General features: G+C 40.0%; 1 pseudogene; it reads right to left on the bottom strand.

Annotated features, from left to right (window-relative positions):
* Positions 1-6,587: 6,587 nt before the first annotated feature.
* Positions 6,588-7,620, bottom strand: LOC103752497 (annotated as a pseudogene).
* Between the last annotated feature and the right edge of the window lie 9,824 nt (positions 7,621-17,444).

Genomic DNA, 17,444 nt, shown 5'->3' with positions numbered 1-17,444 from the left:
TCAAAAGCTCATGGTGGGGAAGGTCATAGGCCCTAAGTGGGGCTGGGGCGGGGCTTACATCTGTGGTTCAACAGCTAAATTGACATAACATTGAACTTCCTTCTAAGGAACTCTGTTTAAACCTATAGACTATCAGCCTTGATCAAAGAAGATGCTCTTTCCAGTGAACTGTGGTTAATGCAGAGACTTCTGCTGCACAAGCTCATGAGAGTAAGCAACAAGCAAATGCTCAGCCCTAAACAAAACGTTGGTACTATGCCCTCTAAGCCTCAGGGAACATTGTAGAAGAAGGGGCAAAAAGAATGTCAGAGCTGAAGACAACCGAGAAGGGCTGCAAAATGCCATCTCCTGGCCAAGACAAAGCCATTGTAATTACAAGCTCTCAACAGCTGTGGATGGCTAAACAGGGTCTGCACAAGAATGAGCAAGTCAACAGCCAGGGGTGGATGGAAGGGAGGTCCAGGAGCCTTATCCCTCATTGATGAATTAGTCCTACTGATAGATTCAGGGAAAGGGGGAGACTCACTGGTGATTCCGCCAGGATCCAATGGATAGTCCCAATCCAGGGATCACACAGAACACGCTGGTTAAACTAAATGGGTCACAAAATAAAACCCAAAGTAATGAATCTGGGAAAGGGACAGGAGGAAGGAGCGGGGTTGATGGGGTGAGAGGAAGACAAAAACGGGTAGGAGAGTGAGTGACCAGAATGTATGCTATTTTATTAAACTGTCAAATAACTAAGTAGAAACAATGTAAAGACTTGGTAAATGGCTTAGTTAGTAAAGCACTTGCTTCAGATGCAAGAGGACCTGAGTTGGATTCCCCAGAACCCACTGAAAAGTGCCAAGTGTGGTGGCTGATGTTTGTAATTTTAGCAGTAGGGTAGTGAAGATAAGAGGATCCCTAGGACTCACTGGCCAGCCAATCTAGGTTAATTAGTGAGTTTCAGGCCAATGAGAGTCCTCTTCTCCAAGCAGATGGACAGCCTTCCTGAGAGTGGCACCTGAAGTTATCCCCTGGCCTCCAAACATGCAAACACAGGTATATATGAACCCATATATACATACATATGTGCATTTACACACACACATGCATAAAAGTAAAATTCAAAAGCAAAATTATACAGATATTCTGGAAAGCTATTTGGCAATTTCTTATAAATATTTTCCATACAGCACAATAATCCCAGTCCTTGAGTTTTCTCTGAGGAAATGAAAGCTATGTTTCCATAAAAACCTGTGTAAAAGGATACTTCACAGCTGTATTCATTATTGTTCAAATCTGGAAACAAACCAAACCAAATGGATAAACTAATCCTTTGAGTTGACACAGCACCATACTACCCCACATGAAAATGGATACATACATTAACATGTATGAATATCAGAGGCATCAATGAGGAGATAAAGAAGCCAGTCTCAAGCTGACTAGATAGCTCAGTGGTTAAGAACACTCGCCGGTCTTCCAGAGGAGCTGAGGTCAGTTCCATGAACCAACATCAAGTAGCTGTAACCACCTTTTACTCCAGCTCAAGCCCTTTTCTGACCTCCATGGGCACCCACACACATAGCATATACCCAAACAACCATATAAGTATAAAAATAAAATAATAAAAATTTTAAGAGGGGGCAGTCTCCAGCACACCCGTAAATGGGGGGGGGCACCTGCTCTTCTGTAAATAAACCCCCACCCTATACTCTGTCAGCAAGCCCAATAAACTCCTTAAGATTTCCAAAAAAAAAAAGAAAAAAAGAACAGAGCTAATGTAAATCATTATTCTACCAAAGTTGACCCCATGTTGGAAAATCCTTTGGTCTTTGATTTCTTAGCGTGAGGTCTAGGAATCTGAATTTAACTTATATGTGCAAGTTCAGATTAAGTAGTTCTGACCATGACAATCCATTTTCTCTTTAGACAAGGTCTCACTATGTGGCTCTGGATGACATACCAGGCTGGTCTTGAATGCACAGAGATCCATCTGCCTCTGCCTCCCAAGTGTTGAGATCACAAGTGTGCACCACCACACCTGGTAGGATCCATATTTTTTAAAAAAATTCTTTATTTACATACTTGTGAGAGGAAATTATTTCATTTTATTTTTTGAGGTTTCATTCATCATTGAAGGAAATCAAAGCAGGAACCCGGAGGCGGACACAAAAGTGGGGACCACTGAAAAATGCTGCTTGCTGGCTTGCTTCCTCTCCTCAGATAGCTTTCTTTCTTTCGATAATATTTTTATTAATTCAATAAACATCACTTTAGAAACACGAACATTTCCTGGTTTTGCTCATATGCAAAATCTAGATTTTAAAAAATAACTGAAAATAGAAGAGAAACTACTTCAGAAAGAAAATATTAGCAGTGGCAGGATGCCAAAAGAAAGGAACAGGGAGAGATGAATATGATCAAAGCATATTGTGGGCATGTATGAAATGTCATGATAAAATCAGCTATTTTGTCCAATTAGCATGTACTGCTGAAAATGAAAGCCATTCCTGGGAAGAAAATGAACTGGACTAAAAGTTAAAAGATTGAAGTATTAAATATTGCCTGTTAACAGCTCTGTGGCTTTAGGTACTGTCATCGTTTCAAATGTGACACCCCCAAAGGAATATATATGGAGGTCCTAATTCCCTGGAGCAAAACGTGGCCTTGTTTGGAAATTTGATCTTTATAGAGTTAAGTTAAAATGAGATCATTAAGTCGGATTTTGATCCGATACACTCAATATCCTTTTGAAAAGAAGGAAATTTGAGGAGTTGGGGAGACAATTCAGTGGATAAAGTACTTTCGATGCATGTGTAAGGACCACAGTTCAGATCCTAGAATCCATGTAAAAGCCAGGGAGGTGCAGTAGCCACCATTAATCCCAGCACAGAAGGCAGAGACGAGATCCCTGGGACAAGCTGGCTAAGCAGACAAGATCAAAATGGTGAGCTTCAGGTTTAGTGAGAGAGACCCTGCTTCAACAAATAATGTGGAGAACTATCCAGAAAGACAGTAGATGCACACTTCAGATCTTCACATGTATGAAGACATGTGCCACATAAGTACACATACAAAAAACCCACAAACAGACAACAAAAAATGCATTGAGCAAGGAGGCCTATTATTCTGTTGACTAATAGCTCCTATTTACACCCTTCCACCTTTACAGTATGAGTCTTGCTTTTATACCTGCAGTATGAACTCTGGGTTCCAGACAATACATCATCAACCTGTATAGGATAAAAGAGCAAATAGTAAAGAGGACAAAATGAGCCAGAATAAAATAGGAAAATAATTGAAATTCCTATCCTTCACACAACCCTTCCCCAAGCCCGATGGAATGATTTTCAGTTATATCAATTCTGTTTTATCAGCTGGAACTGACTTAGAAGCAAAAGAAAGTAAACCACCAAAAACCTGCATTTTCCTTAGCAGAAGAAAAGACACTGTATGTTAGAGAAGTTTATAATCTTTGTCACATTACGGAAAGGCACTTTGCAAATAACTTCAAATAAAACTGGAATACAGTATTATTGTTGATTCCTACAGTACATTTCTTGAAAAACGTATACTAGTAACTGTAAAAGGTATGTGCATTTAAGGATATATTCTTCCCGATGTTAAATGCTATATTTACCCCCTAAATTCACCATCCTCATTTTTTTTAATCTCAGAATTCCTTTACACTGTAGAACATCAGTGAAGAAACCAAAGATTTTGTTTATGTGTATTATACCTACTGCTATACGTCCAATATTAGAGAATACATTATTAGAATAAACACTAATTATATAACATTAGAGTAAAACAGTGATTTCACATATCACTTAAAAATAATAATGCAAATTAACATAGCTATCTTTTTATGAAAAATATATTTGCAAAAACTGTATCAGAAGAATAGCATTGTTTAATCTTTGCTGATCTCTTTCATGCCTGGATTAATAGAACACCGACGAATTTTTAGAACAGATCCAGAATTCAACCTATGTGAATGCTTTCATTAACAATATGAAGAAAATTGGTTTCCTTGTGTACATAGTCAGGAAATTTGTCATTTTAAGAGTTTTTAAATATTATGAATATTTTTCATTGATACTACACCAAAATTTAATTAGTAATGTTCTAAAGACTGCTTGCAATGTGGAGTCTGAAACCATAACAGTCAGCTTTCATACTATATTAGGTTAAACCAAATCTGTCTGTCTTTCCCTACCTTTCTTTTGCTCATGTATGAAGTTCACCTCATGGAACTTTTCTCTGAAAAGAACCTCAGGGACCCCAAAAGGTCCTCAGCCCACACTTAGAGAATACTGGCTTTAACTAGATTAATCAAATTATTCACACTGAAGTTTGGGTAGCTATGGTTCTACAGTATTTGGACGTGAAAAATATTTATTCATTCATCCAGCCTTGTTTTCTAGGGAACAGGCATAGAAAGGCTTTATACAACTTACTCTGACCATTCATTCATTCATTCATTCATTCTTCATCCATTTACACACCCATCAAGCAATCGTATATTAGAGCCAGAATAGCATCTACTTCCTCCTCCAGTGAAGTTTTGCATACTATATATGCTCGGTTTGCTACTAATGAGATCTTGTATTTAACTTTTCCACTTAATAGTAATTTCTTTTTTAAAAATATCTTATTATTTTTATTTTATGTGTATGAGTATATTGCCTACATATACGTAAGTGCACTCGTGTCGTGCAATGCCATGGAGGTCAGAAGACGGCTTTGGATTCCCCTGGAACTGGATTTAAGGATGGTTCATAGACACCATGTAGGTGCTGAGAATCGAACCCGGGCTCTCTGCAAGAGCAGTTAGTACTCTTAACTGCTGAGCCATCTCTCCAGCCCCAATAGCAATTTCTTATTTTTCTTTTTTTTTTGTATTTGAAACCAAGTATAAAGCTAAGCAAACTTATATCTTATGAGGAAGTATTACTTAAAGCATTTTCTGTCCTTAATTCATTAGTGGAAATCTTGCATGCCTTAGAAAGTTATTAATGAAATTGGATGTTAAGAATTGGAAGATTCTCATTGAATATTTAGTTATCCTCTTAGTTTTCAGCCCAGGCCCACCTGCTCAAAGATGGTACCACACACAACTTAAATCAATTTGCAATCAAGAAAATGCCCTATGGACGTGACCATGGGCCAATCTGCTACACACAGTTCCTCAGTTTAGATCCCCTTTCCTAGGTATCTCTAAGTTTGTGTCAAGTTGATAGAAACTAAGCAGCACAACCGCTCTCTGAGGTGAACATGGAAAGTTCACTTTTAGCACTTCAAATAATCAGGTTCTCTCTCTTGTCTTGCCTAGGCATGTATGGAAGTCATAAAATAAGACGTCAAGTCACACTTCAGGGGACAAAAGCTGAATTTTTAACTAACTTTATACAGAAACCTAATTTAGGAAGGTTGTAGACTTTGAATAAGAAATAACTTTGGCTGGCTTAGCCACTGAGAATTGACTAAACTGAGAATTTATTGCTACATCAGAGCCTAGGCTTTCCTCACTAATATAAGGGCAGAACTAAGAAGATTAATTCAACATGATTAGAAGTCATCAAATGAATTGTTTAATTAAGAGTTTGGAGCCTGATAACAGTTCTAATTCCCAGTATAGCTTCTTTCTATTTTCTTCTAAGGGAGAGAAAGATGAATCATAAGCCAGAAGATTATAACTTCTGTAATGAATGAGGCAAAGCAGCAATAGGTCCCATCCAGCATTAAAAATACCCCAGAAACTAATGAAAAGCAGGTAAGCCCATCACATATTTCACTGAAAACTTCTTGTTTCACCTTTAATTATTATAAGAATTCTAAATTTTTATTGAATATTCCAAATTCATAGGGACAATATACTATCCAATAATATCAGAGACAAAACAATACTCTAGGCTAGTCTCAGAGCCGTAGATTCTCTCAAGAAATTTTATCTATTGTCTGACGAAGGCAAAACAAAAGTGTTGAGAGAGAGAGAGAGAGAGAGAGAGAGAGAGAGAGAGAGAACTGAAGAGTTGGTGGATTTCTAAAAGTAGCCAAACAAGGTTTTGGTAAAGTTCTGAAAACAAGCACAAATAACCAATCCAATGCTCACTGAATGGCTTGCTGTCCTGGGAGTGGTCATGTAAATGTTACGATATGCTACTAATATGCACGGTATCATGAGTCCCTCTGTGTAAAACTTTCTAATCTCCCTAATATGAAGTTATAGACAGTTGTTAGCTGTCATGTGGGTGCTGGGAACTGAGCCTGCGTCCTCTGCAAGAGAAACAATTGCTCTTAACTGAGCCATCCCCTGAGCCCAGAGAGTTTTCTTTCCAAAAGCTAATTTACTCTAGTTTTTTCTCTTTGGGCAGAGGGCCTTGGACAAATTCCTCATGTTATCCTAGGCCTTTAATTTTAAAAGCCTGTCATGAAGGTGAAATCACTATATGAAGGAAACAGTGAAAGGACAACTCAATTCTCACCGTCCTTCTTCCAGAATTAAGTCTTCCTGGGTAGCAGTGGTGAAATGGGGGTATTTATAACCCTTTTTGTCCAATAGGTGGAGAGGGGCCTCAAGGATGGACAGATCTTAATCACATAAGCTTTTTGGTGTCTACTTTTCCTAGTTGAAACAGAAATTTGAGCTACTCAGCCAAGTTCCTCATGTCATCAGAGACCATGTCCTGCCCAGCTGGTGTGACAACACTTAATGCCACAAGATAGGAGAGTGGCAGGGCCTCTGTCCTGTCTGTGTTCCCTGGGATCAGGATGCGAAAATCTTCTATATCACCATCTTCACTATGCCCTTCCAGAACAAGTGTCCCTTGGCAACAAACTCATGGGCCATGTGGAAACCTATTTCCATCAAGAAGTCCATGAGGTTCTCAGATGTGGCAATGTCCACACAGTTCCACACAAAGGTGTTCTTGTCCCCCATCTGGCTGTTCCAGGTAGCACAGATGCCAAGGTACCCTTGCCCTGTCCATGGTGCGCCGGGCCCTGAGAATGAAGGGACTGGCTTGCTGGTTAACCCTTAAAGAGGGGAACCGTCTGTCCTAGTTTGTTCTTCATTGCTGTGACCAAATACTCTGATCACTACCAACTTGGGGAGGAAAGGGTTTATTTAGCTTACATATCCGGGGTCACAATTCATCCGGGAGCCCAAGGTAGGAGCTCAGGGCAGGAACCTGAAGGCAGGATCTGGAGCACAGGCCATGGAGGAACGCTGCTTACTGGCTTGTTCCCCTGGCCCCTGCTCAGCCTGCTTTCTTATGTAACACAGGCCCACCTGCCCAGGGGTGGTACCACCCACAGTGGGCTGGGTCCTCTCACATCACACAACAATCAAGAAGATGCCTCACAGACATGGCCACAGGCCAGTTCAATGGAGGCAATTCCCCAGTTGAGGCTCCCTCAACCCAGGTGTGTCAAGTTGACACTAAAGCTATGCAGCACACCATCTCATGATCCAGGAAAAGAATCAGGCTCCATGTTGTCACACAGACCGCAAAGGCAGAGGATGATGCTTTCCAAACAGTGGTCTAAAACACTTACCTGTAGTAGGTACTCCATCATGTTAATGGTGGCTCCAGTGACTGGCATCATGGTGACTGGAGGTGCCTCCATGATCTTTGTGTAATTAGATGGAAGACAACAGAGCTGAACACAGATCTCCCAATCAAGTGAGCACAGGATACATCTGTGCACCTCAGTGCCTCTAAGTCATGAACACCTGCCAGGAACTGTGTTCTCTAATCACCCCAGGACTGGACCAGTGAAATCACCCCACAGATTCCCTGGCCTGTGTAAAACTTAAATCTTAATGTAAAATTCTGGTTTTATGTATTGGTTTGTTTATTGATGCCACGACAAATCACCACTAATTTGGAGTTAAGGAAAACATACATTTAATATTTTCTATCTCCGTAAGTCAGAAGCCCGCCCTAAGTTTGACTGGGTTAAAATTAAGATATCTGGGGGTTAAATTCCCTTCTCAGAGGCATTAGGGGACAATAATTGGTCGTTAATAGTGTCTAGAATTGCCTGTATTCCTTGTCTCAAGATACCTTCTGTGATGTCTGATCATGGTTGTCAGCTGGACATATCTGAGAACAGATAACCTCAACTGAAGAATTTCCTCCATCAGATTGGCCTGTGGGTAGATCTGTGGGGCATTTTCTTAATTGCTAATTGAGGTAGGAGGGTACAGCCTACTGTAGACCTGGGCTGTATAAGAAAGGTAGCTGGACCTGAGCCAAGGAACTAGCCTTGGAAGCAGTATTCCTCCATGGTTTCTGTTTCAGTCTCTATTCCAGGTTCCTGGCTTGAGTTCCTGACTTAGCTTCCTCTGATGATGGACTGTAACATGTAAGATGACATAAACCCTTTCCTCCTCAAGTTGCTTTTGGCCATTGTGTTTATCACAGCAACAGAAAGCAAACTAGAACAAATTCATCTTCAAAGCCAGAAACTTTCTCTCTCTCTCAGTTTTCTGTGGCCTTGTTTTCCTCTGAGGAAGAAAACAAATGTTATTGCAGCTGGGAAAGGATTTCCCTGACTAGTCTGTGCCCACCTTGCATAAGTCCAAAGTAGTTTCCATTTCAAGGTTCTGAACTTTCAGTCACCTCTGTGAAGTTCCTTCTATGATAAGATAGCATATCCACAGGGTCTAGGGATTGGAACCGATAGCCTTGAGATGAAACAGACTATATTCTATGCCCTATACCATACAAAGAAGCAATGTACCAGAACAGGCACTTGACTTAGCGCTCAGGAGCTCCCTGTATACATACTCTGCTCTTTAGTTAAACATGGCAAATACTGAACTGTTCTGGGCTTTGCCAAGCCAAATATAGGTAGCATGTCAGCTGGCTGAAGGTAGAAAATAGGACAGCATAATTTCACATGGGTTCTTTCTTGCTATAAAATCTGTGATTATGTTATTTTAATATGGAAGCATATATATATATGGAGAGAGAGAAAATTTTTATCATTTATTTCCCTATTAAATTTCTCAGTGCTTACTTCTACTGGATTAAGCTTCTCAGTTGCCTATAACCAGGAATCGAGCTTGTCACACTTAATCTCCCAGTGTTCTTTCTGTTGGGTAATTCTGGATATCAGATGAAAGGTATCAAACTGGACAAAGGAACTAGTTTAACTGATGGCTTAATAAGCATGTGTACTATCCCGGGAAAGTGACCTTTGTGATAGGAATTCAACAGACTTCACCACCACATCACTGGTTTAACACATGACTAATGAAGCCTTTGGCTCTCTTCAGCTGCCTCAGTTGTGGAAGCTCAGCTCCAGTGGCATTAGTGACATAAATGTTAATGTAAGACTGAAGTTTGAATCCCTTTTCTTCCAGTTCTCAGTTATATGTTCGACAAATTCCTTAGCCTCCCTGAGCCCTCGTAGCATCACCTGTAATAACAGTTAATTCACAGACAGGGCTATTGAAAAGGTTAGGCAAGCTAATGTGTAATAAGTGGATATAAATACCTAGCATAAAAGTACATTTAGTAAATAATGACTATTGTAGCTCTTTCTGTTTGTTGCTCCTTCTTTACTGTATCAGAGTTCCAAGTGAACTGATGTACTCAGGCTTCTCAGCTTATCTAGTTCCATTTACCAAGAATTCATAGAGTATCTATTTGTGTAGGGCACTGGAGATATGTAAAGGAACAAATAGAGAAAGTGCATCTGTTAAGTGTCTTACTTTCCAGCAGGGTCAGTGTTCTAGTTTGCTTCTCTGTTGCTGTGATTAAACACTGACCAAAAGCAACTTGGGTTTATTTCATCTTATTCTTCCAAATGAAAGTCCATCACTGAGAGAAATCAAGCAGGAACTTAAGCAGGGTAGGAACTGAAGTAGAGACCACAGAGGAATATTACTTATTGGCTTCCCCCCTCTCCGGTCTGTGCTCAGCCTGCTTTCTTATTCAAACCCAGGACCCCTTGCCCAGGGGTGGCACTACCCATGGTGGGCTGGGCCTTCCCACATCACTCAACATTCAATAAAATGCCTCATAGATATATATGCCCACAGGCCAATCCAATAGAGAAAATTCCCCAGCTGAGGCTCTCTTCCTGGGTGTATCAAGTTGACAGTTGAAGCTATCTAGCACAGACATGCAAGAACAATCAGAAGCTAATAAGTATACTCAAATAATACTATTTCAGATTCTGATGAGTGCTATGGAGGAAAAAACAGGATAATGTGGCAGTGTTCTCAAAGAGCTCAACATAGACAAGTGAATTCTAGACAATTATCCCAGGACAAGGTAAGGGCTCTAAGGCACAGGTGTTCACAGAACACAGCTGGTAGTGTAGAGAGGCAGATTCCAGTGAGGGTGGATCTAATTAAGAAGATGCAATTTCAGCTGGGACTAGGACGATAACTCAGAGCCAGGGAGGTAAACAGAATGCTATCAAACCAAACATGGCAGAGTGTAGAACATTGGAGAAACAGAAGCCATGTTTGGTCAGATCCCATAGATGATGAGGAAAGGGTCTGAAATGTACTGAAGGCCGAAGCCTTCTCATCAAGTGGGGGCCTTGTGAAAACACTGAAAATTATACCCTAGGAGCACCAGAGAACAATAAACTGTGGCATTCAAGGAAACATGTTTTAATAATTTCTTTATGTATATATATGTATATGTGGACACATGCATCATGGAACATGTGTGGAGGTCAGAGGAAAATTTGCAGGAGTCCTTTCACCATGCAGGTCCCAGGGATCGAACTCAGATGGTCAGGATTGAAGGCAAGTGCCTTTACGCACTGAGCCACCTCACCAGCCCACAGAATATCTGTTTCAATAAGTAGCTTTACCATCTGATAGCTACAGAGGGAATACATTTGGGTATAGAAGGTAAGATGGAGATGAATTCTTAAGAATGGAGTAGGGGGAGGGGCTGGAGAGAAGACTCAGTCCTTAAGAGCACAAGATACTTTTGCAGAGGATCCCATTTTAGTTCCCAGCACCCTTGTGGCTACTAACAACCATCCTTAACTCTAGTTCCAGGGGACATGGCACCCCATGGGCATTGCACGTATGTTCTGTGCTTATATACATGCAGGCAAAACACAATTTAAAAATAAATAAATTAATTAAATAAAAAAGAATGGAGTTAGAGAGAGGGTAGGGAGATAGCTCACTGGATAAAGTGTTTTGCTGTCCTAAGGACCGGAGTTTAGATCCCTAGAACCCATGTAAAAACTGAGCAGGTGTGATGGGCACTTGGGAGGCAGAGACAGGGTATTCCAGGAGCAGGTAGCTGGACAAGCTGAAATTGCAGAGCTCTGTACTGAAAGACTATGTCTCAGTAAATAAAGTGGAGAGCAGTCAAGAACACCTGACGTCAACGTTGGGTCTGAATGTCACCCATAAACACATATGTGCCTTCCCACATGTATATACCAACAGCCCCCCCCCACACACCACAAATAAAAATAAGAGTAAAGACAGGAAGAGTAGAAAATTATTGTGACATTCCTGTGGAAAGACTATGACAGCTAGCATAGGACAAGAAGACTAGCTGACAGATTAAAGACATATGTTTCACAGAACAGGAAGCTTTTAACTCTATGAGGGAGGAGGAGAAATTTCTCCCCAAAGAAGAAAATCGTCTTCTGTTATGGGTGAGTGATGACAGTATTCACTCCATTAGATAAGAAAGAATCTGGAGGAATAGCTCTGGATGGTGATTAGAAAAAGGAATGCAGGGCTGGAGAGATGGCTCTGTGGTTAAGAACACTGGTTGTTCTTGCAGAAGACCCAGGTTCGAATCCCAGCACCCATATGGTGGCTAACAACTATCTGTAACTCCAGTTCCAGGGGATCTAACAGTCTCTTCTGTCCTCCACAGGCATTGTACGACATGGGTGCACTTACCTACATGCAGGAAATACATGCATACACATAAAATAAAAATAAAGTAGACCTATAACAGTAGACCTATAACATTACAAGTTTACATTCTAAAATACAATTGCATATTTTTAGTCTGAAAATTTTATCAGTTTAGTTATCAAAGCTTTTTTAACTTCCAAGACTTATTTTTAACTACAAAATTTCAACTGGGTGTTTGATATTTTCTGAAAGGCACAGGAGAAGGTATACTGAGGCTGTAGGAAAGAAAAAAGGATGATGGAAGACTTCTTGGTGCCTGAGAATGGGAAATGTCCAAAGTCAAGGCCTAGATACCCAGGACCACATGGGGAGCCATCAAGGGAGATGGGAGGTCCATTCTGGAGAATCAGTCGTCCCAAGACTAGAATATGCAAATGACAAAAATCTCCCCTGTCCCCAGGATAAGCCCAACACAGAGGCAAAGCCACTGTTGTGCACAACCTGGGACCGTGAGGGAGGGTGCTGTGGGGAATACAGCCACTAAGAGAAGGCCAAAACTGCTATCCAACGTCAGGATGGCCCCCATCATCCAATCTGCTTCACCATCAGCCCACCACCAGAGCAGTGTAGAACCAGTCCCAGGTTAACAGAAGGAGACCACAACTCCAGTACAAAGGAGGGGATCACAGCTCCAGCTCACAGGAGGGAACAACAGCTCCAGGTCCACAGGAGGGGATCACAGCTCCAGGTTAACAGGAAGGGGTCCATGGCAACAATGTTATTGATGGTCATAGAAGTTTTCTAAGTGGAAATGGTATTCTGTTCCTCCAAGTGACATGCCTTCCTTTTTGTATGCCAGTGGTGCTGTGACTCACCTCTGTCATTTCCTATCACAATTGCACTGATGGCATGGGTCCCACAGAACAGTGAGTGAGCTCCTTGATGGCAGTTTTATTTGTCTAGGCAATACTCAATGCCTTCTCTAAAGTTTTAGACTCCCAAATGCTCTCCAAACAGATATATGTATTCATGTCTGGTACTTTAACATGTCATTTCTATATTCAAAGAGTCTTTGCTAGAACAGTGTCCTTCTGAAAGTAAATAAGATCTTCTCCAATATCTTCCAATACAGTTGCGTTGTTGAGGCTAGAAAGATGGCTCGGTAGCTAAGAGCACTGGCTGCTCTTGCAGAGGACCTGGATTTGGTTCTCAGCACCCATAGGGCAGCTACCAACTGTCAACAACTTCAGTTCCAGGGGATCAAAAGCCCTCTCCTGATCTCTGTAGGTACTACATGCACTTACATACATCTAGGCAAAACACTCATACACATAAAATAAAAATAAAATAAATCTTAAAAAATTTTCAAGTAAAAAAATATTTTCATCATTTCCTTTCATGACATCCAACAAAAGTCACCGATAATTTTACTAACAAATCCAAAAATTCTACTCTGATAACAGGCGGGAAAACTACTTCCCTGTGGCCCAGGAAGGAGATATCTGGGTAGGGAGGAATATAGGAAGAAACCCAAATATGCAGATTCTTCAGATGATTCATGCAAATGGACAAGATGCTGAGTTTCTCCACATTGGCAAATGTGGGGTTCTTGTGAGAGGGTACCACCTTCACAGTGAATAGTCTCAGAGTTCCCATAACACTTCCTGTGAAGATTAAATGAAGAAGAAGATATTTAAAATATGGAATCCATGGGTCAGTCAAGGTGAAAAACTGACTACATGCATACATCTCCTTTTATGAAATTCACAAAATCAAAAGGCTATTGTTCAACTCCAACTGTTATACAAGTCCCCAGGTTTATATCATCTCCACATAATTTTTATTGTTTCATTTATTTTTATTTTATGAGTATTTCACCTTCATGTATGTAAGTGCATTCATGTTCGTAACACTGGTGGAAGCCGGAAGAGAGTGTCAGATCCCCTGGAAGGGGAGTTAAGGATGGTTGTTAGCCACATGGGAATGCTGGGAACCAAACCTGGTCCCCTGCAAGAGCAGCCAGTGCTATTAACCACTGAGCAATTTCTCCAATCCTTAGTTTTTTGTTAATGACACTTTTAAAAGCGTCCAAGTGGTAGTGTTTTCAGAACACATACAGCTGTCACAGTAGTGTCAATGATTGATGAAAAGGCAAGTCCAAGCCAAGAATGCAGGCACTTTGATAGAAGTAAAGGATGTAACAGATAATTCCACAGAACAGGTATATAATGCTAGTTTCACAGCCATCCAGAATGCTAGGGTAGGAATAATTCCACTTGATTGGAACTAAGCATTTCCTTACACTTCTGAGATCTCTTTAACCCTCTAGCACCCCGGCTCCACGCCTCCTGTCATAAATGAAGTTCACTGAAGCTCTTTCCTGAAGGTCCAGTATGCTGGGAGACATTTCTTCCGTGGATGAGACCACACTGGCAATTCTGTTCCTGTCCTCAGATCAATATCTCACAGTATTAACTCAGGGTCTTCATCTTTCTTTGTAACACACCTTTCTTAACCGTTGTGGAGAGGAGACGCACCCCACAAATACTTCAGTGAAGAACACAGTACTGTTCTAATGGAAGTCTATTTTCCTGTAAATCAGATGTTTTAACCCCTCCTTTCATCTATGAGAAACCAAACTCATATTAAATTAACTTACATTAATATATATGACCCTTTCCCGCATTTCCTATCACTTCCCTCTTTTTGAGCAGTCGTTACTATGGACTCTCCTGGCCTTTCTCAAACACAATTGGTTCAAATTAACTATATCATTGTTTTGTCAGTGTTAGGCAGCTCTGTGGCATTCACCCCCCATTTTCAACTTCTCTATCACTTTCCCTCCCCCAGGTCTTTCTCCGTTCCTTGTAAAACAACTTGCTTTTTGTTAATACATTACAGATTTTTCTGGTTTTTTCCTTGCCTCAGGACAAAGAAGACTGTCTCTGGCCTTTTTTTGTTTTAGTGGAGAATGATATTTTAGACAACAATATACATATATACAGGTATGTATTACTATTTAAATCAGGAATTGTTAATAGCAACCTTAAGTGCCCATATATGAGAATGGGTAAATAAATTTATAGAATTACCACAAATAGTGTTCTATAAGTTATTTAAAAAGCAAGGGAGATAAAAAAAATTTAAATGTGCTTGCTCATTCATAAAAACATCATTGAAAAGGCAAAGTAGGAACCAGTGGTATTAGTGAGTAGGACAAACTGATAATAACTCCGGAAAACTATCCTATTAATAAAAAAAATAAAGGTTCTTTGTAGATGTGATTAAGAGTGTTGAGGTGGGAAGATGATCCTGCATTATCTGGATGGGCAAATATCCTAGAAAGGCAGAGGAGCAAAAAAGTATCAAACAGGATACAAGGGGAGCACTAAATGTAATACTCAGTTAAAAGTGAACCTGACTGTATTACAAATGAGTAACAAGACTAAATGGAAGGAGTGGGGCACAGTTACTACAGTGGTTTAAATGAGAAGTGGCCCCAATAAGCTCATGTATGTGGACACTTGGCACCAGCTGATGAAACTGTTTGCACAGGTTTAAGAGATGTGGCCTTGCTGAAGAAAGCAGTAACTGGGAGTGGGGCCTTGAGAGTTCATAACTTCACGCCATGTGCAGTTGCTTTCTTACTGCTTCCTGTTTGCCGTGGGAGATGCGAGCACTCAGCTTTCTGCCGCTCCCTCCGGAACCATAAGCCAAAACAAACTCTTCCTTCTATAAGCTGCATTAGTCATGATGTTTTATCACAGCAATGGAAAAGTCACTAATATAGGAGCCAACCAAAGTAACTTTGGGAGTGTTTGACAACATAGTTAAGGCTATTGACTGATAGAAATGTACATGGATACTGTGCTTTATCTACTAAAGTTGTTTTTTGTTTGTTTTCTACAGAGAAAGAAGTTGGTAGTGCCGGCATTAATTATGTATGAGAATTGAATAATGAATAATTGCCTGTTGGACATCAAGATTTCTCATTGTCAAAGACAGTTGTTTACAAACAAGAAAAGAAGATGCTAGAATAAATTATGAAATCAGATTAGAACAAGTGACATCAGTTGAATGATGATATTTATATACATTTAAATACAGATTTGTAAATTGTTGTAAGGGCACATATGCCTGTTAATACTATTGCTAGAAGCCTAAAAGCAATAATGTTGCATTGGTAATGCGTACATCTAGTACTCAGATCTTCAATCTTAAATATCATTGTCTATAAAAAGGAAGAGTGCTCCTGAGAGAAATGGCTGATTCTAGGGCTGGATGTTGACAACACTAGATGAGTTTAGAGCATCTTTTCAGTTCAGAATAAAAGAATTTCTTCCAAAATTAATGGACACATTTAAAAAGAACTAAAATTGCCCATATCAGGACAATTTGAGCAATGAAAGAAATTGTCTGTAATTTCTGCTCTTAGGATGTGGAAGTAGGACAGGATGATTGCTTTGAGTTTGAGGCCAGCCTGAGCTACTCAAGGCTCTGTTTCAAAAATTAAATGAAAAACAACAACAAAGAAATAGGGATTATAACCCATAGATTCACAGAGGAAAACATATTCATGAAATCATGCTTACATGAATTAAAAACGAATAAATAAGTTAGAAAGGGAACCCCTTCCTCATGGTCGAGCTTCAGTAATCAGCATTAGGGAGAAACTTAGAAGTAAATCAACCTTATAGCAGTTATTATCAATGGATTCAGGTTAGTAGGTAATTTTATATTAGCTGTAAAAAGTATAATAAGAAACAGAATTGACATAATTCAAGAGGAATCTTTCCACATGATCCCCATCTATTTAGAAAAAGAAAAATAGTAGTTGAAATTAAAAAAAAAAACAGAACTCACTACCTTAACCATGTTATTAACGATAGCAACCCCACCTGTGAGGTACATCAATGCTGCAAACTCTCTAACATGAGATACAGAGATGGCAAATCATTACTGTGGTATTCTGACTAAAATATTTAAAAGGTTAATCTAATTATTAGGACTCACAATATGTTTTAAAGTAGAGCTGAAGAGATGACTCAGTGGCTGAGAAGACTTACTGCTCTTACAGTAGACCCAAGTTCCCAACACCCATGTCTAATGACTCCAGTTCCAGAGGACCTGATACTGTCTTCTGGCCTCTGTGAACACCAGACACTCATGTGGTACATAAACATACTTGCAAGCACTCATATATGCACATGAAATTAAAAAAATATTTTTAAAAACTGAAATTGGATAGGCTGAATACATGGCTCAGTGGTTAAGAACATTGACTGTTCTTGCAGAAGACCCGGGTTCAAATCCCAGCACCCACATGACAACTAATAACTCTCTGTAATCTTAGTTCCAGGGGATCCAACAGCCTCTTCTGTCTTCCATGGTCATTGTATGACACGGTGCACTTACCTACATGCAGGAAAAACACTCATACACATAAAAGAAAATTAATAAATAAAATATCTTAAAAAATAAAAATAAATTAAAATTGATGCTGGAGAGATTGGGGCTCAGTGATTAAGAGCACTGGCTGCTCTTGAAAAGGACCTGAGTTTGGTTCCCAGCCCTCACATGATGGCTAACA

Source organism: Nannospalax galili, unplaced genomic scaffold (assembly GCF_000622305.1).
Source record: "Nannospalax galili isolate Female #2095 unplaced genomic scaffold, S.galili_v1.0 scaffold206, whole genome shotgun sequence".
Classification (NCBI taxonomy): Eukaryota; Metazoa; Chordata; class Mammalia; order Rodentia; family Spalacidae; genus Nannospalax; species Nannospalax galili.
The sequence above is the reverse complement of the archived record's forward strand: the minus strand, read 5'-3'. Positions and strand labels throughout refer to the sequence as shown.